General features: G+C 44.3%; 1 protein-coding gene and 1 non-coding gene across 2 annotated transcripts in view; one reads left to right on the top strand and one right to left on the bottom strand.

The window, feature by feature from the left end:
- The window catches only part of LOC126365871 (max dimerization protein 1-like), a 636,903-nt gene that overhangs the window by 128,514 nt on the left and 481,171 nt on the right, over nt 1–27,218 (bottom strand). The window lies entirely within an intron of this gene.
- On the top strand, nt 11,381–11,456 carry Trnaa-ugc (transfer RNA alanine (anticodon UGC)). Its single transcript has one exon. It is a non-coding gene; the product is annotated as a tRNA-Ala (tRNA).

Genomic DNA, 27,218 nt, shown 5'->3' with positions numbered 1-27,218 from the left:
TCTTACATCATGTACGAGGCGATATGTGTGAAGAACACGAGGAATTTGTCGTCAAACTGCCCACCACGCATCAATGGACTAGACAAAATCATGGCGGCATGGCATCCGCGAAACAGTCACAATGCGCAGACAGAGAGTATTGAGAACCGCCTGTTGAAAATGGACGATCTCCGACGAACCGTATCAGGCGAGGCGTATGTGCCCTTCACTCAGGGAGACCCAAACGGTGCTACGAATAGTTCTCCAGTCCACGTTCACATTACGGAGCACAGTCTTCTCTGGATGATGTGTCGGCTGAAGTGGTACAGATGCAGGACCCTTCCGATAGTAACACCTCACTGCTTCGCACATTTTCTTCTAAACATACACAAATGGTGTCATGTTTGCCGAGCCTGTCGAAACCACGTCATTCAGCTGTCTATGGCACCATTCGTATACATACTGATGCATTTGAATGAACAGACTCCCTTCTGAACGACTGTAAGAACATACGGCGGTGAGTTTCGTAAGACGTCAAGCTCTGTTGCGCCCTTGGCGCGTTCAGAAAGTAGAAGCCAGTGTGCCGTCACTGGTTTCACTCCCTCCCTTCGTTTCATTTTCACATTCATCCGTAACACTTCATAGTTATTATGGACATCCACAGCATATATCTCCTCTAGGGCGTTATCAGTACACTTACATAACATTCTACGCCCACTATCCAATGTGGATCAATCTCCATCTTGCGTCAAGCGTTGACACTATTGTGCAACCGCACAAAAACTCTATCATTCCGAACACATTGTCAACACATGAAGTCCGTTGTACAATATTTATCATCTTGAGAGCGTTTGCTTTTCTGGTGAATCTAGTTATAACATAGCGTCTGAGTAGAAGTGGTTCTAATTAAATTTTCGCTACTCGAACCAGTGTAGACGAAAAACTATTTAGCGTGTGGGTGCCCAACTTTATAGAAATGATGTTCAGGCTGTGCGCTGTAGGATTTGCGTTGTAAGCGGTGTCAGTGTTCTCATGCGCCGATAATGGTACGGCGACGTAGTGGTGAAACATAAGCATCCGTGTAAATTACAGCTGCAGACAGTCAACGTGGATCTGGACGAGGTGAGCAGGGCTTTACTCGTAAAGCTGTTTTATCGGAATAATAGCAATAATGTTGCTGCTCTTCGCGAGCATTGAGACATCAAAGGAATATGGAGAGCTGCTCTTTCTGCACTGAGGTTGAAGAACATGGTTCGCACGTTCGAATAACTGGCGATTTGGTAATTACTCCTAGCAGAGGCCGATAGTCAATTGCGCCACAAATTGTTTGCCATGGGTGAGAAAACTGGACGCAACATACCAGCTCCTAGTAGTGCATGCGCTGTGTTACGACAGCTGAACATAACATGGCCCACCGTTCGAAAAGTGCTTCGAACAACTGTGGAACTGTATCTCTAGTGCAGTTTCAGGCTGTCGTGCACGCAGATGGTCGTCACATTGAACAAAGTTTGTAACCTGAAGGCAGCCGTTTTGGCCGAGCGGTTCTAGGCGCTTCAGTCCGGAACCGCGCAACCGCTACGGTCGCAGGTTCGAATCCTACCTCGGTCATGGATGTGTGTGATGTCCTTAGGTTAGTTAGGTTTAAGTAGTTCTAAGTTCTAGGGGACTGATGACCTCAGATGTTAAGTCCCATAGCGCTCAGAGCCATTTGAACCATTTTTTTTGTAACCTGGAACGTAAACATGGTACGCAATCAACAAATGTCACACTCACAAGTGGCAATTAAAACGTGTTTCGTTAAATTATTTACTCGTTATTTATCTTCCCCATGTCCTTACAAATATTTTCACAAAGTTTCATTGTTCTACAATCACTTTTTTTCAGGTGGGCCTCTTGAGTAGCGAAAGTTTAATTATAATCTATAGTGTACTTACTAGAAACAGGTTCAAACTGTTTGGCTCTTCAGAACGTAGTAGCGCTACTGCATCAAACTAATACAATAATTTGCATCGGATGCTTTTGTAATGTCTATCTTCTGGGGGTGGCATTTTGTAGGGCAAACTAGATTTGAAAATATATATATATATATATATATATATATATATATATATATATATATATACCCACTTCCCACCTGCGCAAGCAAGCGCGCGCGCGCGCGCGCACGCACACACACACACACAACACAACACGTTAGGGATTCCAGGTGGTACGCCACGCGTAACAGCAGCAAATTATACAACATGATGAGGATGAGGATGCAAACTTGACAAATCTTCTGAAGAAATACTCAAAGTAAGCCATCTCCTCCGTGAGCGAATTTTACAGTTCCTTATTTTTTCAACCAGTTTCGGAGATTCACTATACCATCGTCAGGTCCCCTGATCGACGCGTATGAGGAATCCAAGCTCACGTGGAATCACAATAGGGGACAGCATTCAGTAACTGCTATCCGAAGACTTCCTTTTTACACAACAATTCAACTGCAGTCTGCAATCGACGAGCCGGCCGCGGTGGTCTCGCCGTTCTAGGCGCGCAGTCCGGAACCGTGCGACTGCTACGGTCGCAGTTTCGAATCCTGCCTTGGGCATGGTTGTGTGTGATGTCCTTAGGTTAGTTAGGTTTAAGTAGTTCTAAGTTCTAGGGGACTGATGACCACAGCAGTTGAGTCCCATAGTGCTCAGAGCCTTTTTTTTTCCCCCAATCGACGGATGAAGGGCCCGTGTTGTTAAGAAACAAGTCTACGAACACCAGTTATTGAATGATGGCGCCTATTTCGATTGCACGTGAAGCTGGATTCCTCATGCACGTCGATCAGGGGACTGGAAGATGATGTAACGAAGTGCCAAAACTGGTTGCATAAATAAAATTGGAAATACAGCAGGCTGAAGGTCCTACTGATTTGAAATATTAATCGTATAATAGTAGAACGACATAGGTTTTGTGGCTGTTTACAGACTTTTCATTGTATTTATTCACTTTCCAGTCTTCGCACCAAGCATTGATCGTTTTCCAGTCTCTCGCACGCACTAACATCCTTCTAACTACGTGGCCCTTGTTAACAACTGGGTGGTCAAACACACCGATCAGTAACGCTGGTACCACCATTGCTCGACTTATGCCAGCTATTACTTTCGCTTCGGACGAACTCTTCCCACTAAACAACGATGAGAGTCGTTCTGGTCGGCAACTCGCAGCCCAGTCGCCTACCGGTCACGATAATGACTTAGTACGTACACTATTTACTACACTAGAGTGCGACAGCTGTCTGGTGGTAGATTCACCGGCAGGGGAAACAACGGGAGTGAGCAGCTGGCGGCCACTCCGCTCCGCTCCGGCGTCTAGAAAGCGAGCGGCGGCGGCGGCGGCGGCGGCGGCGGCGGCGGCAGCAGCAGCAGCGCGGGCCGTTTCGTGCTGAGCGACGCCCACCGCTGGCCGTATTTCACAAGCCGTGCCGTGCCGTGCCGCGCGGCACCGCGGCGGTGCAACGACCCGCGCCCAGCCTCGCCTCACCCGTGTCCCATAGCGCCCGCGTCCCGGCGCTGTCCTCTTTGTGGCCTCCCTCCTCAGCAGCACCGGCGGCGGCTTTACGTGAATTGACGATATTATCAAAACGGCAGTTCCAATTGCTGGTTGCCTATATAAAGGCTTTCCGGGGGCAACGAAAATTCCATTTTATTTCGTATAATTTTTGAGCGAATTAAAAAATTCAAAATGCTGTCATGACCTATTTATGAAGCAGTGCAATCCTACGTGAAAATTTCTAACACAATAACTCAAATACTAAATTTAGACAATGAGTATACGTCTTGAGGCAGCGCAACTCACAGCACGCAAATTACCCGAGTTGGGTGTATCAAAGAGAATCATGCAATTTAAAAAAAATCATAATTATTACGTTATTTGAGATATGTGTGTGAACAATGTACTGTTGGGAAAGAGCAAACTCTCGAGTTTCAAATGGTTCCCGCTAGATAGCAGCAGTGTGCGCCTATTTTTGTTCAACTAAGAATGGTGTTGGGACAACAGAAAGCGTTTTGTCTTCTACGTTCAGCATGACTTTCGTAGTAGGTATGGTGTGGATCCTCCTCCAGCACAGAGCATAAGACGATGGCATGGCGCATATAGTAATAAAAAGTAACCAACATAAAACATACGAAAATATAACAGCGTGTACTATAGCCACTGCAATCACGGAGCAATCAGTAGCTTACAAAACATTCTTTCGACAATTAACTGAACATTGCTACTCGGTCTAATATCCATACTTGATAGGATTGATAGATGAAATAGAGAAGATCCAAAGAAGAGCAACGCTTTTCGTCACAGTTTCACTTAGTAAGCGTGAAAATACCAAAGAGGTGTTCAACCCATTCCCGATGCAGACGCTGCAAGAGAGGCATTGTCCCATACAATATGAAAATTATGTTAAAATTCCGAGAGCGTACGTTCCTAGAATAGCCAACAGATATGCTGCCTCCTCCTACGTATACTTCGCGAAAAGATCGTGAAGATAAAAACAGAGATTCGAGCTCACGCAGAGTCTCACCAACAATCTTTCTTCCTGTGTGTCATTCGCGACTTCAACAGAAAGGGGGAGGAGGGGTGGTGGTGGGGGGGGGGGGGGGGGGGGGGAGCGACACCGGTACACAATGTACGGTCCACCACACACCGTAAGCAGGCTTGAGCAGTATACGTAGATGCAGATTTCTGTTTCGTTTCCATTCAGAAATAGTGCACACTAGAACTGACTCAGCAGGCGTTCGGCGAATAAGCACTGTCCTACAATCGTTTTTGAGTGGCACAAATGATTTCGTGCAAGCTGAAAGATAAAGAGGGCGGCAACGCAGTGGTCAGCTTACAACTTGGACCAACAAGACCACTACAACTGTTGCAAAACAGATTAAAGAAGCAAGGAATGTGAGGTCTCTCATGGTGTAAGAAGGGCAAAACATGTCCTAACCAATAGTTTTACGATTCTTTCTCGAATATTCGAAATAGTGACGGCGGTCTCCACATGACCTGGCACGCGAACAACTGGACGACCGCGTTGAGTCTTGCCAAGAACTTTTAGATTAATTTATTTTCGGTGGCGAGACTTTATTTTCCCTACGAGCCAGAAAGTAAACTTAAAAGGATTTTGAATGTTTTTTGTAACATATTTAAGAAAGAAAAATCTACGATTTCAAATTCGAGGGTGAATACATATTGATCGTGTATGTCGCAGGCCACACATTTTCTCTCACTCTAGGCTTCATATCTACTTTTACCCTCAATATCTGTAGAACGCACAAACAAGATCCCTTTCGTGTCCCAAAAAACACTGGCCGCAACCTTTCTGGCTGACGACGTTTGTTGTGCTCCTCTTGTTTGTTTGTTGATCTGTAACATGACCCCTCACCAATGATTCTCTTCAGTCAGCCTTCTCCTTCCGCATGGTAACGAAGCAGAAAATGAGAAGCAGTCATCCATTCAATTCTGTGGTTCTCAGACAGGAGTTTTGGAACGCAACGAGCACAGAACTTGCTGTACCCTAATTGTTGTGTCACGATCTCGTGCAAAACACTCCTAGAAATCAGCGGAAAGTTATCCGAAAGGATAAATAGCGTGAAATAGCGGTTTTCGCCAGTTTTATTTTTTTGTGTGTCATTCATATGTGCCAGTTCATTGTCGACTACAGACGAGGGACCACATCTACATTGCTATTCTACATACCACTATTAAGAACGTGAAAGAAGGTGCTTCCGATAGGATCATGTATTAGGGTTTATTGTCGCAGCACCATCGACGCACAATAACTTCGTTCATTACATTTGGTCCATATAACGCACGAATTACGCGATAAATAGCAATAGTCTTGAGACTGATTCCAACTGCAAACCATGTTACGAGACCGGATTTCACAAATTACTGGATTTTCGATTTAAACTCTTATTTTGAATGGATGCTATCAGTCGGTTCTGCGCTTTTTCATTTATCTCTGCTATCACCTATCATCATGAAACGCGTAGGCAGATTAAAACTGTGTGCCGGACGGGAGATCTAACCCGGAACCTTGCCTCTCGAGGACAATGCTCCCGTGAAAAGCAAAGCTTTAATCCGCCACTAAGTTTAGGAAACGCGTACATTCGGTTTTAGAGTGAAAGATTCATTCTGGAATCTGTGGAAATAATTTTTAAGGTGCAAAATGTCGAGCTACTACTTCTTTTGTTCAACTTATACTTGATTCACACAATCCAAAGAGAAAGATTGGGCGTGACGAAAGCTCAAAAGCAGTAAGACTCCTACACACAGTGAAACGAAAAATTATGTTCTACCACAACTTCAAAAGAACAAATTCAAATACTTATTAAAATTGTGATATAAATATAATATAAAGTAAAAATATCGGCACTCGATATTGACATTTTAATATCGACATGTATCGATGTTTTATCAGCAGCCATTGTTAGAACTGCTTGTCAATCGGTCTACAACTATTTGCAAAACAAGGACAACATTAGGGACAGACATGTTTCAATGAGAGTGACAAGAGTAAGCAAACAACAGTTTCGTGTTCTGGTCGATTTGGAAATGTTGCTGCTTATATGCATAAATGAAAAGCAATTGCAAGGCGACACTACTGACGAGAACATCATTTGTGAGAAGGAGAAAGTGATTTTCGCCAATCGAGTTAAGAAGGCGCCAGGACCATCAGCTGCCGAATAAGTTTTTAAGGGAAGCCGTAGGTGGTTCGAAAAGTTTAAAGAAGAACCAGCATCCACGGCCTTGAGAGGCATGGCGAAGCAGCCAGCTCCGGCACAAAGGCAGCAGAGGACTTCATCAGCAACTTAAAGATGCTCGTAGATTCTGAAGGTAATCTGCCGCAACAGGTTTTTAATTGTGACGAGACGGGTCTATTCTCGGAAACGATGCTGAGGCAAGCCTTTATAATACAGTGGTGAATGCACTGCCGGGTCACAAGAAAATGAAAGGCCGTCTCACACTGCTATTTTGTGCCAACATAAGCGGCGATTTGATAATTAAACCCCTGTCTGTTAAACATTTAGAAGCTCCACGAACCTTTAAGAAGTGTAAGAAGAGCAGGTTACATGTGATGTGGAAGTCCAACAACAAGGCTTGTGTGACACATCACCTTTTTTGTGTATGGATCAATGGCGTGTTTGGACATTCGGTGAAAAAATATTTGTTTGGGATGAATGTGCCACTTCATGTCTTGCCTGTTATGGACAACGCTCTTGCCCAGTCTCCAGGCCTACAAGACCAACTCCTTGAAGAATTTTAATTCAACAAGATCCAATTTCCGCCTACGTTACTACAGCCTATGGACCAGCAGATTATTCCTAACTTTAAGATGCTGTACACTAAACCATTCTTCAAGCAATGCTTTCAGTTGATTGAAGCTGACAATCTCTCACTCAGAGAGTTTTTGGAAATATCACTCGAACATCGTTGCCTGGGTCAAGATGATCGGAAAAGCGTGGGAAGGGGTTACCAAAAGAACTCTCACTTCTACTTTAGCCTGAGTGCACTGTCGAATGCGACTCTGAGGCATTTGCGTCAGTACCTGTGGAGCCTGTAGTCAACGAGATTGTGTCTTTGGCCAAGAGCATGGGACTAGAAGTGGATAACAATGATATAGATCAGCTTGTGGAAGATCACAACTAATAAATTACTACCGAAGAGTTTATGGAGTTGAAGCGTGTTTCACAGCGGGAAGTTGTTAAGACAATTTCAGAGGAGGAGGAGGAAGAGGAGGCGGAGAAGGGGGCGGTAAAAGCAAAGCGGCAATCTTCTGGCGCAATTAAAATGCTGAAAGCTTGGAAATCGGTTACATCGTACATTGAAAATCATCATCCCAATAAAGCAGCGCTACAAACTGGACGATAATGCTATGTAGCTTTTTCGCCAAGTGTTGAAGTGTCGGCAGAAACAAACGACTATATATAGCTTCCTCGTTAAGAAGAATTAATTGTTGCTGTCGTCCATGTTTCACTTCCATACAAGGCTACACTCCATACAAATACTTTCAGAAACAACTTCCTGACACTTAAATCTATACTCGATGTTAACAAATTTCTCTTCTTCAGAAACGCTTTCCTTGCCATTGCCAGTCTACATTTTATATCCTCTCTACTTCGACCATCATCAGTTATTTTGCTCCCCAAATAGCCAAACTCATCTGTTGCTTTAAGTGTCTCATGTCCTAATCCAATTCCCTCAGCATCACCCGATTTAATTCGACTACATTCCATTATCCTCGTTTTGCTTTTGTTGATGTTCATCTTACACCCTCCTTTCAAGACACTGTTCATTACGTTCAACTGCTCTTCCAAGTCCTTTGCTGTCTCTGACAGAATTACAATGTCATCGAAAACCTCAAGGTTTTTATTTCTTCTCAATGGATTTTAATTCCTACTGCAAATTTCTGTTTTGTTTCCTTTACTGCATGCTCAATATACAGATTGAATAACATCGGGGACAGGGTACAACCCTGTCTCATTTCTTTCCCAACCACTGCTTCCCTTTCATGCCCTTCGACTCTTGCAAAATTCCATCTGGTTTCTGTACAAATTATAAACATCCTTTCGTAGCCTGTGTTTTACGCCTGCCATCTTCAGAATTCGAAAGATAGTACTCCAGTCAACACTGTCAAACGGTTTCTCTAAGCCTACGAATCCTATAAATGTAGGTTTGCCTTTCCTTAACCTCTCTTCTAAGATAAATTGTATGGTCAAATTTATTCATCGTTAATAATCAAGTTCATAACACTGTGTGTATAATTTTCTTTGAATAAATGACATGAATAAAACCAAAACTCTCAGTACTTTTTCTGCATGGAACACATCGTATTTTACATTAATTTATATGGGATAAATTGTTTCGCTTAACGAGTATGATTCTGGAACGAATTATGCTCGCTATGCTTTGTATATGGAAAACACCGAGGAGAAGAAGAAGGGACACGATGATAGGACACCAGGAAAGAACGTCCTTGGTACAATAGAGAGCTGTAGACGGTAAAAACTATACGCGGAAACGGAGATTGGCACTAAAGAGTAATTCATAGGCGGCAGCAGCAAATCATTCAGAAAGCTGACGACTGTAAAAAGATCGTATTATAACTTCCCACATAATAAGCTGTGATTGTGAAGAATTAATAAAGAAATATAATTGGCACAAACTGCCTACGAGAAGTAGACGTGCGTGCAACGACTCGTTTCAAGCAACAGCAAAACTCAACTTCGAGTGTCGTAGTATATTGTGTTACTCAGTAACTATTTCGTGCGGTACCCAACAGCTCAGATGAGAGGGCAGTGAGAACGCGGAGGACGGCGCGGCCAGTGCGACCGCGTCCGGCACCTGCGCCGCACGCCACACGCAGGCACACCCCCGGCGGTGTCCGTGGGACGGTCCTGGCGCGTCATTGATCGACGCGGCCCGCAGAGCTGGCGGCCGGTTAATTGCCTCATTGGCAGCGAGCGCGTGTATCTGATTTCCACAGCGCGCCGCATTGTGCCCAGTGCAGGCGGGACGAGACGCGACGCGACGGTCCGTCAGCCGCCGGCCGCGCCATTGCCTCGCACGGCCACCTGCGCTCTGGCCTTTGTTGCGTGCGCGCGTGCGTGGTCGCGCTCCAGCGCTCCGCTTTGTTCCGCGGCGCACGCAGCCCAGGCTGCCACAGTGCCGTGCCGCTCCTCTTGTCTGGAGCGGCCACGAGAATAGCGGCAACAGCCCAGCAACTGGTTCACACCAAGGAGCCTTACTCTCAATCTCACAATGACTCACACAGGCTGCGGCAATGAAACTCGATTTGAAAAACCAATAACACGAAAAAGTGTCTGACTAAGATTGTAATGTCCTCCTTGCCCGCCCGGTTGGCCGTGCGGTCTAACGCACGGCTTTCCGGGCGGGAAGGAGCACCTGGTCCCCGGCACGAATCCGCCCCGCGGATTTGTGTCGAAGTCCGGTGAACCGGCCAGTTTGTGGATGGATTTTAGGCGGTTTTCCATCTGCCTCGGCGAATACGGGCTGGTTCCCCTTATTGCGCCTCAGTAACACTGTGTCGACGAATGCTGCGCAAACAAGTTCTCCACGTACGCCTACAACACCATTACTCTACCACGCAAACATAGGGGTTACACTCGTATGGTGTGAGACGTTCCGTTCCCTGGGGGGAGGGGGGGGGGGGGTCCACCGGGGGCCGAACTGCACAATACTCCTGGGTTCGGTGTGGGGGCGGCAGATGGGTGAAGTGGACTGCGGTAGTCGTTTCTAGATCCTCGGTTAAAATACAATACAATACAATGTCCTCCTTAGTACGAAGTCTAGGCCTTAGGGAAACACAGTAACCGTCTTGTAATTTCCGCCTCACTGCAAACTGGTAGTAACATGACCGGTTTCGGATTACTACCAAGTCAACTGAGAAACCTCAGAGAAGCGCTCATCATGAAAACTTACGAGGGTGGTTTGATGAATCTAGTAAAAACGCAAGAAAAAATGTTAGTTTCGTAAACAGCTCACCTTACTCTTATCGACAAAGTCTCCTTTGAAGGATATACACTTGGTCCAGCGATCCTCCAGCTTTGTATCCCATCGGAAAAATTGGTTATGTCAAACTCTGCAAAATACCCGTAGAGTGCAACTATGACTTCATTTGATGAAAATTTCTTCGCAGTAAGCCAAAATTACGGAACAGGCTAGTAAGTCATTGACTAAGTTTGGTGAATAGGGTCGATGAGGAACCAGTTCAAAAGCCCAATTCACGCACTTTTGCCATTGTTGTTGTTGATGTATCGGATGGCGCATTATCATTTGCATTATCATTTTTTGCGTGTTAATCTTGGTCTTTTTTCAGCCAATGCAAGTTTCGAACTATCCAACAATGAAACACAATGTTTCAGTTATGGTTTTACCTTTTTTTACAATTAATCTGTGAGGGTTATACCTTGGGAATCCCAAAACAGCAAGACCATCACCTTACCAGCTGACAAAATGGTCTTTTCCTTCTCTGCTGCACTTTCACCAGCCTTTGTCGATTCATTTGCCTGCCGTTTCGACTCTGGTGTCCAATGGTCGAGCCAAGTTCCATCAACAGCCACAAATCGCAGCGAAAAGTCTTGCGGACTGTTATTACACATCCCCAGACACAGTGATGAATCATATGAAGATGGTATCTGTTCTTTCGGAAATGCAGTTAAGGCTAACCGGCCACTGACCTCCTGTGCGGATGCACACGCATTGCCGAACTCATATGGGATTCGGTAAGATTGTCTGCCGCGAGTAATGAGTGTAATGGGCAGGGGCACTACGAATGAAGTGTGTGGGCATTAAGTTGGGGAATGTGGGTCTCACGACGAGCGTGCAAGGGATAAATCCCTGCACTCGCACTATCATCTGTGCCCTCGGTGGCTCATATGGGAAAGAGCATCTGCCATGCAAGCAGGAGGTCCCGGGTTCGAGTCCCGGTCGGGGCGCAAATTTTCAGCTGTCGCCGTTGATGTTTATCAACGGCTGTCAGCAACTTAGGGTCTTGATTTCATTATCATTTCGTTGTGTTGCAATGCTGTGTCGGATGCGATTTTGCTTGATTGTGGCCAACTGCGGCATCCACCTCACACAGATCCTTCATAGTTAATTGTCCGTGAAGGATACTACGCACTCGCTCAGTTCAGATGTCTACAGTCCCAGCAATCACAAATTACACCGTATCATGCATTTTGTCAATGGTTTCCTTTGTGGTGACCTCAACAGGACGGCCGGAGCGCGCTTCGTCTATGGTGCTTGTCCGACCACGTTTAAATATATTAAACCAAAAGTAAATGGTTTAAATGATGATGCACAGCCGCGTGATCATCATCCACTTCTGTTCTGATCTGTGCTCCAAGTGAGTACTTCAAATTATAATATTTAATAACAACACAAAACTCTGTTTTCTCCATTTTCAATCGAAGTCGACACACTGACCAATTCAGACGGCTGTTAATAATGAACTGTACGCTGTAAACTGTGGAGATTCTTCATACGATCCTTGGAATAACCAAGCTTACCAGCCATGATGGCATTACAAGAATGTTCCGCTCTTTCATGGATACTGTGTTTACCAGACTTATGAAACCATCCTCGTATCTGCGCTCTGATTACATTGTTTCAAGGCTGTACTGAGTTAAAAAGAAAGAAGTAGTAGTTCGGCTTTAAAAATCAACCGGGAGATGTACGAGAGTTCGCCTACGCCTTGTGTTTCCCTTTTCTGCTTACAACAGGAAACCTTCACTTTGGCACTCTGCTAGGTCAGGGAAGTATTGTAGGATCTCAAGAGGTCGGCAACGGGTGATGAAACAAAAATGATCTGACCGAAGACTTCCTATTTTTGCGGGTTCCTGCCAGCCATTGCAGACGTGACGGTGGAAGAAGCAAGCCAAGAAGGTGGAAGGGAAAAAGTAAGTTATTTACCCCTCCAGCCACTACTTTGCTTCGCCGATCTACGGCTGGTATGATCTATGCAAAAAAAAGGCCTTCCGTGGCTGATTAATAGTGTTACGTGAATAGTTAGTCATTGAGAGGATATAAAACGCAGACTAGCAGAAAATCATTTCTGAACCCAAGGAATTTGTCAACGTCGAATATAAATTTAAGAGTAAAAAGGTCTTTCCTGAAGGTATCTGTATGGAACATGTCTTCCACTGAAGTGAAACGTGGGTGATGAAATGGAATGATTGTTTGGTACGAGGATTGTCCAGAAACTAAGTTCCGATCGGTCGCGAAATGGAAACCACAGGGAAAATCTGGTAAAGCTTTGTACAGATGTGTTGGGCAGTGTGTCTACTGTGCCTGTCGATCGTGTCGCGTCGCTCTTTTCAGTTTTGAGTGAACAGTGAGCACGAAAATATTCGTAGGGAATAGCGTCTCCCGCCAAGTATGAGGGCCTGGTTAGAGATTTCGCCTGTGTCATGCAGCCCACATAACGCAACTGTCGAGCAATTCCTTCTTCGTGCCAATTCTCGGCCGCACACTGCAGAGGCAATGAAAACGCTCCTGCAGCGTTTCCGATGAAACGTGTTTGATAATCCACAATACAGTCCGTAATTGGCTCCCCCTGAGTATCACCTCTGCTCACGAAAACCGCTGGCTATGAAGACAAAATTTTTCTACAGACAACGAGTTACAGACCAGTGCAGATAACTGGCCGAAAGCTAAGGCGGGTGCTTTCTATGACGAGGATATTGTAAAGCTGATACATCACTACGACAAAACTCGAAGCTGGAGCGGCGACTATGTAGAGAAGTAGATGGAAAATGTACCTAACTGTTGGAAATAAAACGTTTCTGTTTTTCACTGAGGTTTACATTTCGCAACCGATCGGAACTTACTTTCTGGACACCCGGGTATTATTATCCGAGATAGTTCGGCTGCTTACTGCAATCTTTCTATTTGAAGCCACCCCGGCGACTTGTATGTCGATGATGAGATGAAATGATAGCAACACGAACACGCAGTCACCAAGCGGGGGAATTCACCAATCACACCGGTAACCGAACTCGCAACCCAGGGATCAAATGGAATTGACGAAAAAAGAAATATGTAGCATAACTTCACTGAATGAAGGGATGAAGCGCCTAGGATTCGTAAATTTGATAATGGAAGAAATTGTGAAGGATAAAAATTGCAAGGGGACACGAAGGCTTGAATACAACAAGCAGGTTCAAATGGACGTAGGTTGTGGTAGTTATGCCGAAATGAAGAGGCACGCACAGCAAGACTGGCGCGGAGAGCTGCATCGAAGCAGTCTTCGGACTGAACGCAATAACGGCAACGTAGCGCCAGTATATAGCTTCAGTATCTTCATTTAATCTGAAGCTTCACTGTCGGTGGTCACTGGCTGCATTACTAAAGCACCTGGTCTCGGAAGACTACTACAAGTAAACCTTACTAATGCATTAGGCATTTTGTTCTTACTCTAGCTCGAATGAAACCCATGACACAAGCAAAAGCTTCGAAAGCCTCACATCTCTTTAATAAACACTTAACCCACATACATCTTAATTCTCACTTGAAGGTCGCGGTCTCAATTAGTCGTAGCCATATGGACCATTGTATAATAGCTGCCATAATTAAACATATGAAGAGTTTGTTTAACATTTGATTTGTTAAAAAAGATATGTTGTTGTATTCTTCAGTCCTGAGACTGGTTTGATGCAGCTCTCCATGCTACTCTGTCCTGTGCAAGCTTCTTCATCTCCCAGTACCTACAGCATCCTACATCCATCTGAATCTATTCAGTGTATTCATCTCTTGGTCTCCCTCTACGATTTTTACCCTCCATGCTGCCCTCCAATACTAAATTGGTGATCCCTTGATGCCTCAGAACATGTCCTGCCAACCGATCCCTTCTTCTAGTCAAGTTGTGTCACAAACTTCCATCCTCCCCAATCCTATTCAATACCTCCTCATTAGTTATGTGATCCACCCATCTAATCTCCAGTATTCTTCTGTAGCACCACATTTCGAAAGCTTCTATTCTGTTCTTGTCTAAGCTATTTATCGCCCACGTTTCACTTCCATACATGACTACACTCCATACAAACAGTTTGAGAAACGACTTCCTGACACTTAAATCAATACTCGATGTTAACAACTATCTCTTCTTAAGAAACGCTTTCCTTGCCATTGCCAGTCTACATTTTATATTCTCTCTACTTCGATCATCATCAGTTATTTTGCTCCCCAAATAGCAAAACTCCTTTACTACTTTAAGTGTCTCATTTCCTAATCTAATTCCCGCAGCATCACCCGACTTAATTCGACTACATTCCATTGTCCTCGTTTTGCTTTTGTTGATGTTCATCTTATACCCTCCTTTCAAGACACTGTCCATTCCGTTCAACTGCTCTTCCAAGTCCTTTGCTGTCTCTGACAGAATTACGATGTCATCGGCGAACCTCAAAGTCTTTATATATATATATATATATATATATATATATATATATATATATATATATATATATATATATATATATAATTTATTTGCTAGAACAATACATTAAGTGTCTGTGTGCAATGTTTTTCAACAGAGACCATAAACTTATATTTTTCAATAATATTTCATTTTTATTGCACTTCTTTACAAAATTATAAAAAATTACAGGAAGGTACGCTTACAGGGGAAGGGGTGTTCAGTGCTGGCAGTTCTCCCACGGAGCAGTATCACCTCGGTATGTTCTGCCTTATTTACACTTGTAGCGCCTCTCTGGCCTCTATGGTTCAAGAATACCAAGTAACGTATTCAAATCACCTGATGATGACTTGACAGTAAGACTAAATCTTGTGTGACCTAAGTCTGGAAAAAAATACTTAACCGTGCTTCTACATAGCTTTAAACTTACAATTATCTGTTTGTGTAAGTGATATCCGGCAAATGAAGCCCCATATCGTCAAGCCACCGAGTAGAAGTGGCTTCACACTACCGAGGCACCGTTTCATGTGAGTGCATGAATAAAGAAAACACTCGCTGCTAGAGCTAAAGCACACCAGAGTGAGTCCCCTTTACACTGCAAGTTTAGAGTGCATTGTCGGGATTGGGGTTCAACTAGTTGTTACTTTTTGAAGAAAATGAGTGTGCAGTAATAGTCAGTTCTTATATACCTTTCTTTCCCTGTCTTGAATAAACTGTGAAATGCATTTCAAATGGTGGCATTCACAGAGGCCGTCAAAGGAACGGGACGTCAACGTCAAGGATTCTTGAGGTAAAAGTTCAGACACTGTCATTCGTAGAGGGAGACAGGCGTCGTCTGCTAACATCGGAAGTCAACCTTTTCTGCCGCAGTCACTCGGTTATGGTAGTGGATTTTGTGTCTTCTTAGTCTTTATTATACTTCAATAAAATCTTCCTCAGTGTTTTACCGTGACGTGCGCAATAAAACTGCCGGCATTTTCACTGATACTGTGCGGATATACTCATAGAAGGATTTTATTAAATTGGACTTCGCCACAAAAGCCTACGTTCTTTGTTTTATTGTTTGCTTTGGCTTCGTGACGTATTGCAGAAGTTCCGTGACGACTTCAGTAGTTTTCGTACGACCGTTCTGTCACAAAAGAAGCAAAATATCTGAAAGCGAGAAATGATTTAGATTTTATAATACCTGCACAAAGAAGAAGCCTATAATACGCACAAAGAAGAACGATGAAACAATATTCATTAAAAATATTTTTAGTAGGGAAAATGTCACGCTCTATTAAAAGAGAGATAAACAATTGTGTGTCGGAACGCATTTTCCCGGACAAATAAATGTCCATTTTCTAACATATCTAGAGGCGACAGTTTTCCTATTCTTTCACTTCTCCGCAGACGGGAAATTTTAACATACATTTGTTAAGCATATCCGTTACGAATTTTGTTTTCATTACTAATAAAGCGACACAGGTAGGTCCTTAATACCTATACTATATTCGGACTTCTTGTACTATGGATGGTATCTAAAAATGGCTCTGAGCACTATGGGACTTAACATCTGAGGTCATCAGTCCCCTAGAACTTAGAACTACTTAAACCTAACTAACCTAAGGACATCACACACATCCATGCCCGAGGCAGGATTCGAACCTGCGACCGTAGCAGTCGCGCGGTTCCAGACTGAAGCGCGTAGGACCGCTCGGCCACGTAGGCCGGCCGGATGGTATCTCGCATCACCATTTTGCACTGGGATAAGCGAAGTGACGCAGCGACGACGTTCCGTCTAGTGCGAATACAGCTGCATTTGATTTTGACGTTAGATTCCGTAGCACCGACATCCAGTTTATTCGACCTTTACTCGAATTCTGAAATTCTTTCCACTCTTTCACGCATAGTGCTGGATGTGCATGCTATAGCTTGTGATTATACTTCGGCAAGTGTGCAAAGGTACCTGGTCGCTCAGTGTAAACAGTGCATTTTAGATATCCCCGAAGCTAACTAAATCTGGCAAACGCGTCAGTCACGGAATATTGCCCCCTCAAAAACATCACGAGCCTGGGATACTTTTCCCGCAAAACAAGCATTGCAATTTGCGCTGAGTGTGTCTTGTGACGCCAACTGGGTGAAAGCACACATTCCCAATATCAATCAGCCCAAGACTGTGGGAAAAAGTCAGTCTCGTTGACAAATGGCTGAAAAATCAGAATTACTATTCGCTTGTTTTCTAACAGAGAAAAATTAACGGCCAATCAACCCCACTCTCGGAAAAGCACATATAACAGTTACACGTTTTAAACGAAGGGGCCTCTCTCATGAAGTTGTTTGGCATCGTTAGCATTCCAGTAACGTATATTTTATGTATTAACGCACACACAGCAAAGTGAAAGCGTGCTTCGTTCACTAAAGAAAACCAGCATGTAGTGAGGAAACTTTACAAGCAGCTATCCACATAAATTTTACGATTAACAAACTCGCGTGCACCACAGGCAACTTATGTATGTGGAAATAAAAGCCATCACCAATAATTCGTGTCAGAGAGCGATCATGGAGTAGAAGGGCAGATGCACGCGGTGATAACAGCACTCTCTTTCTTTGCACACTTCCTATTCCTCTGAAGATGTCCGCGAAAGTATTCCGCAGTCCTTCTGATCGTTGGGTGTATCGTAGTAAAAATAATTAAAGTTTGGACAGTAGGAAAGCGCTACTGGCAGAAATAAGGCTGTGAGGAGGGACCCTGAGTAGTGCGTGGATTTGTCAGTCTCCAGGTTCCACTCCCGATCAAGCATACAGTTTTAACGTGTCAGAAAATTTCAAGTTAAAGCGATGTAAACCCCGTCAAGCAGAGCATTTCATCTTCCCTCATTTTTGGGATCAATACCAACAAACAATGATCATGACTTAAATACTGAGCGTTTGAGGAACGAAAACACGTGTGTGTAAAGAAAGCGCTTTGAAGCTCGAAAATATCCATGTACGGGGGTCGTCAATAGTGAGCCTTTTAAGAACGTAATATCAAGAACGCGTGCTACGTCTCTTAGCAACTATGGACAAAACACTGAAAGTTAAGTAACTGCCGGCCCCTGGAATGACGTCTGTGGTTTGGTCGACGCAACAGACTTTTCCTCGTGGCGCGCTTATTCCCAAACGAGAGCTGGGGGAACCGACTTGGGCCACAGCGGGAGCCCGGCCGCACAAGTTTCCGCCCGGCTGGCGGTAACCGAAAGTTCGCCGACTGTGTTCCGGTAGCCGTACAAGTGGCAATCGGAGCCCCACAACTGAGTGCGGCCGACGGGAAAGTTGGTGGACCTGTACGGTAATTAGCAGTTTCCGCTGGCAGCTCTAGCAACGGCCGTGAGACGACAAGGACTAAATTACCGCGTCACCTACCGGCGCAGCCCAGTCCGGCTCAGTCAGCCGTCTTCCGCTCACCGCCACTCACACCGCTGACATGCCATCTGCATCACTGTCGAGTGTAGTGTATTACCGCAATAGAATTAACCGCCAAGCGTGACTTTTCTCATAACTGTAGGGAATGCAGGCACTAAGATCTACTTCCACCTCACCGCTGTATTACTTATATTAACAATAATATTTCTAATATCAGTCACAATTTATTGGCTCTTTACAGTGAGGTGACTGAAGTCATGGGATAACTCCTAATATCGTGTCGGACCTCCTTTTGCCCGGCGAAGAGCAGCAAACGTATGTGGCATGGACTGAACAAATCGTTGGAAGTCCCCTGCATAAGTATTGAGTCTTGCTGCCTCTACGGCTGTTCGCAACTGCGAAAGCGTTGTCGGAGTTGGATGTTGTGCACAAACAGAGGTCTCTACTATGACCCCTAAATGTTCGATGGGATTCATATCTGGCTAATCCTGTGCGGCTCACATGAATCACCTTGAGTACAAATAACAGGTCAGCCAATGCACTGCCCTTTTATACCTTGCGCAGGCGACACTACCGGCATACGTGTGTGTGTGTGTGTGTGTGTGTGTGTGTGTGTGTGTGTGTGTGCGCGCGCCTATCCCACGACTTTAGTCAGCTCATTGTACTTACGTCGTAGATCTGCGACATCATTCCAGGTCTAAACCACTTCTTCAGATAATCGTGACTACACAAAAACATCCCTGTAAGTACAGCACGTCTGAGAAGTGTCCCCATTTACTGCCATTCTGTGAATACTAGTACTGTCCGCTACTGAGAAGGATGCGCTCGACAGGAATGCGGCAGCGAGTCGTATGTGGATTGGACCTGCGCTAGAAAACTAAGCACCGCTGTAAAAAACGTTTTCATGAATGCACTGTAACGGACTGTGAGCCCTGAGCGACACACTTTTTACCGTAACAGTACTTCCGGAATAATATCGGTCAAATTCTTCATTTGCATGACTGTGAGATCAGTAGTTGCTGTGTAAACACAAACTAAAGAACGAAAGGGTCATTTTTTGAAACCCAATAACTTTTCCCCATTGCGAGGCAGAAGTGGCTCGAAGATGCGTACAACCATCCTGTATTGGTGTAAAAGGGTGGCGTCCTGTGTCGTCACCGTCGTGCTCGGCAACGCTACAAACAGCAGGGTGTCGACATATGCGAAAAAAGGCCAGAGCTCAAAGTTAATATGAGGTGTACGAGGTGTACGGTGGACTCACATTGGCACAAAATTTTACAATACTGATCGACGCTACTGTGGACGTGTCACGTCACACGATGGGAAAGCGTCTCCTCTACCCATCCCTTAACCCTGTTGTTGTGGTCTTCAGTCCTGAGACTGGTTTGATGCAGCTCTCCATGCTGCTCTACCCTGTGAAAGCCTCTTCATCTCCCAGCACCATCTGCAGCCTACATCCTTCTGAATCTGCTTAGTGTATTCATCTCTTGGTCTTCCTCTTCGGTTTTTACCCTCCACGCTGCCCTCCAGTACTAAATTGGTGATCCTTTGATGCCTCAGAACATGTCCTGCCAACCGATCCCTTCTTCTAGTCACGTTGTGCCACAAACTCCTCTTCTCCCCAATTCTATTCAATACCTCATCATTAGTTATGTGATCTACCCATCTAATCTTCAGCCATCTTCTGTAGCACCACATTTCGAAAGCTCCTATTCTCTTTTCTTTCCAAACTATTTATCGTCCATGTTTCATTTCCATACATGGCTACACTCCATACAAATACTTTGAGAAACGGCTTCCTGACACTTAAATCAATACTGGATGTTAACAAATTTCTCTTCTTCAGAAACGTTTTCCTTGCCATTGTCATTCTACATTTTACATCCTCTCTACTTCGACCATCATCTGTTATTTTGCTCCCCAAGTAGCAAAACTCCTTTACTACTTTAAGTGTCTCATTTCCTAATCTAATTCCCGCAGCACCACCCGACTTAATTCGACTACATCCCATTATCCTCGTTTTGCTTTTGTTGACAATCATCTTATACCCTCCTTTCACGACACTGTCCATTCAGTTCAACTGCTCTTCCAAGTCTTTTGCTGTCTCTGCCAGAATTACAATGTCATCGGCGAACCTCAAAGTGTTTATTTCTTCTCCATGGATTTTAATACCTAGTCCGAACTTTTGTTTCGTTTCCTTTACTGCTTGCTCAATATACAGATTGAATAGCATCGAGGAGAGGGTACAACCCTGTCTCACTCCCTTACCAACCACTGCTTCCCTTTCCCTTAACCCTAGGATGCATATACAGGGCCTCCGAGACCCTTGTAGGTCTTCATTCAAAAAAACCTGTACATTTTTGTTTGATTTCAAACTGCTTTCCAGTACTCTTTCACTAACACTGTGACATTCCTCCTATCAAGTCTGAACGAGATACCTTTTTAAGTTTTTTGTATAATGCAATACGTTTACCCATACACCGTGAATGCGTAAGCAGGGCTTCAGAAGCCCTTACACATTTATAAATGTTCTTTAGCCTATATTGTCTTCAACATTTTTTTGGGAGCAGTTATTAATTCAACAATAACTGTAGTGGCATTTCCAGCAACAGTAGTGCTAACAGCAGCAGTAGCTGTAGTAGTAATAGTATAAATAAAAAATAATACACATTACTTTCACATATTGGCAATGTCGGTGTATCATTGATCTTTTTGCTATCAAATGTTTTATTATTGCATAGTATTGTTATCCTGTGCTGATCTTGTCAGCCTCATTGTTATTGTAGTTAGTTTGTTGCTGCAAGGTCCATATTGTTACGAGTATGACTCGTTTAGAACTGCACGAGCTGCTGTTCGAGAGACACGCCTTTTGCTATGGCTTGGACACGCAAAGCAAGAGAGTCAGTACGTGCAAATGCAGCTAGTTTTGTAAGTGTTGTGGCTCAGTGGTTTGAAGATGATGATTCTTGCGAGGATGGAAATTTTTTGAAGGTGCAAATAGTGAAGAATCAGCCAATGAGCCTGCAGATTTGTATATTGAGGCAGATGACAGTCCTTCCTATAATATTACTTCATCAGAGTCTGAAAATGAAAAACCACCACAAAAAGGTATAGAAGACCACACATACATTAGTCGGAATGGAACGATTTGGAAATTAGATCCTCCTGCAACTTTTCGTACTAAAAGAAATGCTATTTTACGTGAACAATGAATAATAACCTTTGTCAAAATATTGCCTATATACATAACATTGTGAATAATGCGTATGTTTTAATTGAAGAAATTTGTTGTAATAAATGTTATAAAACGTAAACTGCGACTTATAAGTGAATTAATAAAATTATTTGTATATGTTGTATGTAAATGAATGTAACTAATAAAAATTTTCACTCTTAGAGTTTTTTAAAAAAATTAATAAAATGTCAATCAGGCCCACCAGATCCTGTTACTGTATATTAGCAATCTTTCAATATGACGATAAATTTGACAGAAATTTAACTCCAAAGAATGATTATATGAAAAGAGGAAAACTTTAAATTAGGGCAGGGCCTTGGAGCCCTGCATATGCATTCATGTGTGTTTTCGTCAGCATGCATCCTAGGGTTAACTACATCTTACCCTTTCTCCTACAGGATGCAGGTCACAACCGCGACGCCTAGCATTGAAATTACGCAGTTTTCTTATGAGTGGCCGACGAAAACGTTTCAGACACACCACCGTTCAGAATCGACACGAAAAGGCTCCAAGAGGTGGCATAAAGGGCGTCTGTGAAACCACACCTTTGCTTGGAGCGTTCATTTACACACATTTCGCGCTCTAAAATGACAGTTTTCAGTGTGATGTGGCAACAGAATGATGTTATTGACAATTATTGACATTGACAACCTAAACTCCCGCCACGAGACGATGGGATATAGTTTTTCTTAATTAATGAGGGTTTGATATAACAATAATCAACTAAAAGGAAGACAGAAGAAGAAGAAGAGATACCAGTGATCAATATGATGGACGTTAAAAATCGACAAGTTCGGTATTAAGGGAGATATATTTGGGATGTAATAAACCCAAGTTCAAACGTTGTTCCACTAAGAAGAAGCAGCGATAATTCAGTCAAGCGCTACTTCAAAAGGTGGCCCATACATAGCAATTCTTATTTCAGGGCCTGTGCAGCTCTCTGCTATAGTCTTCTCAAGTCTCATGGTTCAGTAAGATATTACGCCGTAAACTGAAACTTAAACCGGACTTTAATTACTGTTTTATTCTCCCAGTCAACTACATTGTAATGTGAGGTGGAATAGCTGGTAGGGAGCACGTGTGGTTGGGAAACACTGTGGGAGACAGAGAAACTGGAACGCTAGTGTTATTGTGATATCTAGAACTTCAGAACTGTCTGTAAATTATCAGTTTTAAAGTTAATGTCATATTCTGTTTACAGCATGTGCGAATCCGTTCTAAGCACATAACGAGTTATTTGCCATCTTCGTTCCACCACCCGATAGCGCCACTGACAATAAGAGAGATTCGGCGACTATGCCAAAAGTGAGATACAGCTGTTACGTTTCCCATGTTAGAGTGGCGAAACAGCGCTTCGTAAGGTACTGAAATACACGGTAATAAGCGACTAACCTTGCATGATGAAGCGGCAGGGGAACAACAGAGGAATTATGATTTGGGAATGTGGGGAACTAAGACTTGGGGAATGTATAAGCGCACAAACGTAGGAAAAATTAAACATAGGAAAAATTGGTGGTCAAGCTAGTGCAGAAACACACTACTTTGTCGAGGCTATAACTCTTAATGATAGCTTTTAACGTCTTCTGAACGACCGCATGCTGACCTATACAAACCAGTGGCCACCGACAGGGATACACTCCAGTTCACGTGCTGCTGCCCAAAGGTGAGCTCGTGTCTGCATCTAATTATATAGTAATTACGGAAAAGTGTGTCACGGTTAGCGAGTGCTGCAAATTTATGACTTTGCGCAACTGACGCATATGAACAAGCAGCCGCAGACTAGAATTTTGGAGCTTACGCTTATGCTTTGAAGTTTATTCTTCTAGAGCCGATCTGGGATGTGGTAACGGGGATCATAGGTCGCCATTCTAACATATGATACTGTGCCGAGGACATTAATATAAAGGCATTCGGCTTTCGCAGCAAACAACACATTCATGTAGCTTCTATAGTATATGTAGTCCGATGATGATGATGATGGTTTGTGGGGGGCGCTCAACATCGTGGTCATTAACGCCCGTACAAGTTCCCATCTTTTTAGTTCCAATTTCGCCACTTCCCGAATGATTATGAGATGATAAGGATAACACAAACACCCAGTCCCCGAGCGGAGAAAATCTCCGATCCGGCCGGGAAACGAATCCGGGACCCCGTGATCCTGAGGTAGCAACACATCATTTCAGAAATTCTATGTAAAATTAATTGGATGAAGTTGGCCTACTCACTTGAAGTTTCAGCTACTCTTTACGAATGTCATTTCCCATTTCACTGTCCCCAAGTGCCGTCCATCACGGATGGAGTCCCCTTCCAAGGATCGCCGATGGGTTCGTTATTGCGTTGAAATTGAGACGTTATCTGGCCGCTTACAAAGGCACGGGGGATTAAAATCAAGCTATCACAACAATCTATACACACATGAATTTATTTCGATGTAAATATCAGAAATCATTTTGTGTTCACCCAAGCTCGGTTTAATTAACCTTGCGAGCACAATGTTACTCATCAGAGCGTTCGCCCTTCCGCCGCCAAAATTTATACTCATTCGATTTGTCCTTTTTTACGGGTAGCGTCCCAGTAATACTAAAATACGCCGGTTCATCCAAATTAAACTGCTGATCGTCGCAGAAAATCACCTGACCCCCCCCCCCCCCCCCCCCCACTCGCAGGTTCAGGACACTGTTCTTCAGTGAAAATTGTATCCCTATTACAAACATCACTAAGGGGTCGTTTAAGCAGAAGTTTCTCAAATGATGGTTTATTTTGCTACCACAATTTGTCTTACATGGAAGGCATCTACGAATGAGACACTGCTGGAGAGCAACACGTTTTTCTTTTCCTTCGCTTCGCACCCGATTATTCGTTTACGGCGCTCGGTTAGTTTTCTTGTAATAGATTGCTCATAAATTCACAGATATACCTGCTAAAAATAGCGAACTGTAAAATGCACTAACGATATTATGGCTACCTACTGAAAGTCTGATTAATCTAGCAAGGTGTGTTTGTTTCTCAAATGCATGGAAGCATCTGGAGTCCAACAGCTTATTCGTGCAGTGTTAGCTAGCCGCCTGCAGATACCTCAGAAACACCAACGCCTGCTTGCGTGGTGGGTCCTCTAGAGCGTTAATGTGGCGGGAAAGGACCTTCCGATTTGGCAAGCCGTGTTTATTGGCAGCGGGCGCAGATTTCGCAACCGGCGGTCGGCCCACATTCGCTAAGCGCCTGCCTCTCGCCGCAGTCGGTCGCGCCTCTCCGCCTCGCAGCAAAACAAGTCGCGGTCAGCGTCGATAAAAAGGGAAAACACATTGCTCTCCGGCCAGCCAGTGGAACAGTGGAGCAACGTCCGCCACAACTGAACCGCTGCACCTGTCTCCTACATCGGCCGTTTCACTTGTGGCCTTTAGTTTCCCAGCTTCACAGCCTGTCCGCGAGGGGTGTCTTGCGAGTCAAATCTGCGTGACGCTATTTGTCAACATTTCAACATAGGAGTACCGTGTGTGTGTTGCGAAGTAGGCTATCGATGTTGTAAAAGTTCATTTGGGATGTGTACGGAAAGTTTATTATTATTATTACGGGAAATATATTATTACGGGTAGTTTATGTATGTGAGTACGAAAAACGATGTTCGATACAGCGTTAGGGATGTGGTGTGCTACTTGACACAGTCACGTCGATATGCGTAACGTAGCAAAGCGGCATGAAATGGAACAAGCGCGTAACGTCTACTGCAGAGATGGTGAATGGTCGACTTCGGTTTATTGGGAGAATTCTAGGGAAGTGTTGCTTATCTCTAAATGACACTGCGTACTGAGCACCAGTGTGACCCATTCCTGACTACGGATCGAGTGTGTGGGATCCCCATCAGGTCGGATAAAGGAAGAAGCATGCTGCTAAATTTGTTACTGGCAGGTTCCGTAAGCGCACCAGCATTATGAAATTCTCCGTGAATTCAAATGGGAATCGGTGGAGAGAAGATGTTCCTTTCGCTAAACACACTCGAGAAAGTTTAGAGAAGTGGCATTTGTGGTGGACTGCAGAACGATTACAGTGCCACCAACGTACACTTCGCATAAGAGCCGCGAAAACAAGGTAAATGAAACCGGGGCCTTCACGAAAGAGTACAGACAGTCTGTTTTCACTTTCTGCAGTTGCGAGTGGAACAGGAAAAGCCTGAGCCCCACTTGACATTTCCGAAACTCACTACCCAGTTGTCTTGTTACGTGTCGTTCGAGGATCTTCGGAAAGATATTGTATGTGGGGGCAAGGAGCGACATTCCTCTACAGTTGCCGGTGTCTGTTTTGCTTCCTTTCTGTAAATTTGGTGGATAATGGCTGACGTACAGTTGTCTGGAAGTTTCTCGTTAGCACATATGTCCACGATTACTGGATGTATATGCTTGTGTCTGATTTCTCCGGCTAATTTCAGATTTTCGGCCGCTATCCCATCTTCCCCAGAAGCTTGGTTGTTTTTGAGGAGATTTACAATTTCTTTGACTTCCTCGAATGTGGGAATAGTGATGTGCTCGGTGTTGGGATTAGTAGCTTCTCTAACTGGGAGTCGCTCGGTAGCTAGTTTGGCATTTAGAAGATTCTGGAAGTGTACGCTATAGTTCTAGTGCATTTCCTATCACTGAGGCAAAGATCACTGGTGATGTAAAGTAGGTCGCGTAAACTTGGTCATGTCTTGCTTCAGGCCGTTGTACAGGTCTCTTAGAGGTATCCTTCGACTTTCTCGGAAAATATAAGTTCTAAGGCTGTATATATTTATGTGGGCATGAGCAAAGTGAGACGGTAGCGAAAGCAGCGTGGTCCTCTGTAACATAACGGCGAAAAACGAGATAACACGCTTGGCTCGCAAAGAATATGTCCAGAGAGCAGACATTCAGTGACAGGAAGTGTGACTTGGAGCGCAGCTTGTGAAACGCACACAGGGAACGATAAGAGTTAACGATATACTATTCCCGACGTTAACGACGAGCCGCTGGCGCGGTGTGGCGTGACATGCAGAGGCGTCCTGCTCACGGCCGGCACAGTTAGGGCGCCGTAAACCAGCTCCACCCAGAGCCGGCAACGCTATTTGCAGCTGCATCCTACGAGCGACCCTGGCGCTCGACAAATAATTACTCAAGCTACTGTCGTTCTTTTTCATTTACGCAGCAGAAAGGTTAATCGTCACTGCCCGTTTCGGAAACTAACGACGGAAGATGAGACTCATTTACGATGGGGATTCAGTAAGTAACGCAACACACTTTTTTTCTCAAAGCCGGTTTTTTTTTCAGGATTCTAATACCCAATTTTAGACCCTACTCTTCTGACTACAAAATCCTATTTTTCAACATACCCTCCGTTCAATGCGGCCACCTTACTGGGAGGACCTGCATTCCCACATGGTACCACTCTACTCATCGAAGTTGGAGCCAACGTCTTGCTGCATCAATAACTTTCCCATTATCCACGTACTGCTTCCCGAGGAGTGTGTCCTTCATAGGACTTCATTCGTTGCTCTAGGTGGCCTTTTGTATTAGGCGGCGAGGAACTCAACGGGCGCGTACATGTTCGTTGTGCGGCCGGCCGACACGCGGGAAATCGGAGAGGCTTGCGCGATTTTGTTGCAATAACAACAGACGCCTCGTCCAACGACTCACCGTGCTTTTGTTTGGTCAGGATCGG

The sequence above is a fragment of the Schistocerca gregaria genome, chromosome 4 (assembly GCF_023897955.1).
Source record: "Schistocerca gregaria isolate iqSchGreg1 chromosome 4, iqSchGreg1.2, whole genome shotgun sequence".
Classification (NCBI taxonomy): Eukaryota; Metazoa; Arthropoda; class Insecta; order Orthoptera; family Acrididae; genus Schistocerca; species Schistocerca gregaria.
This window is presented reverse-complemented; position numbering and strand designations above follow the sequence as displayed.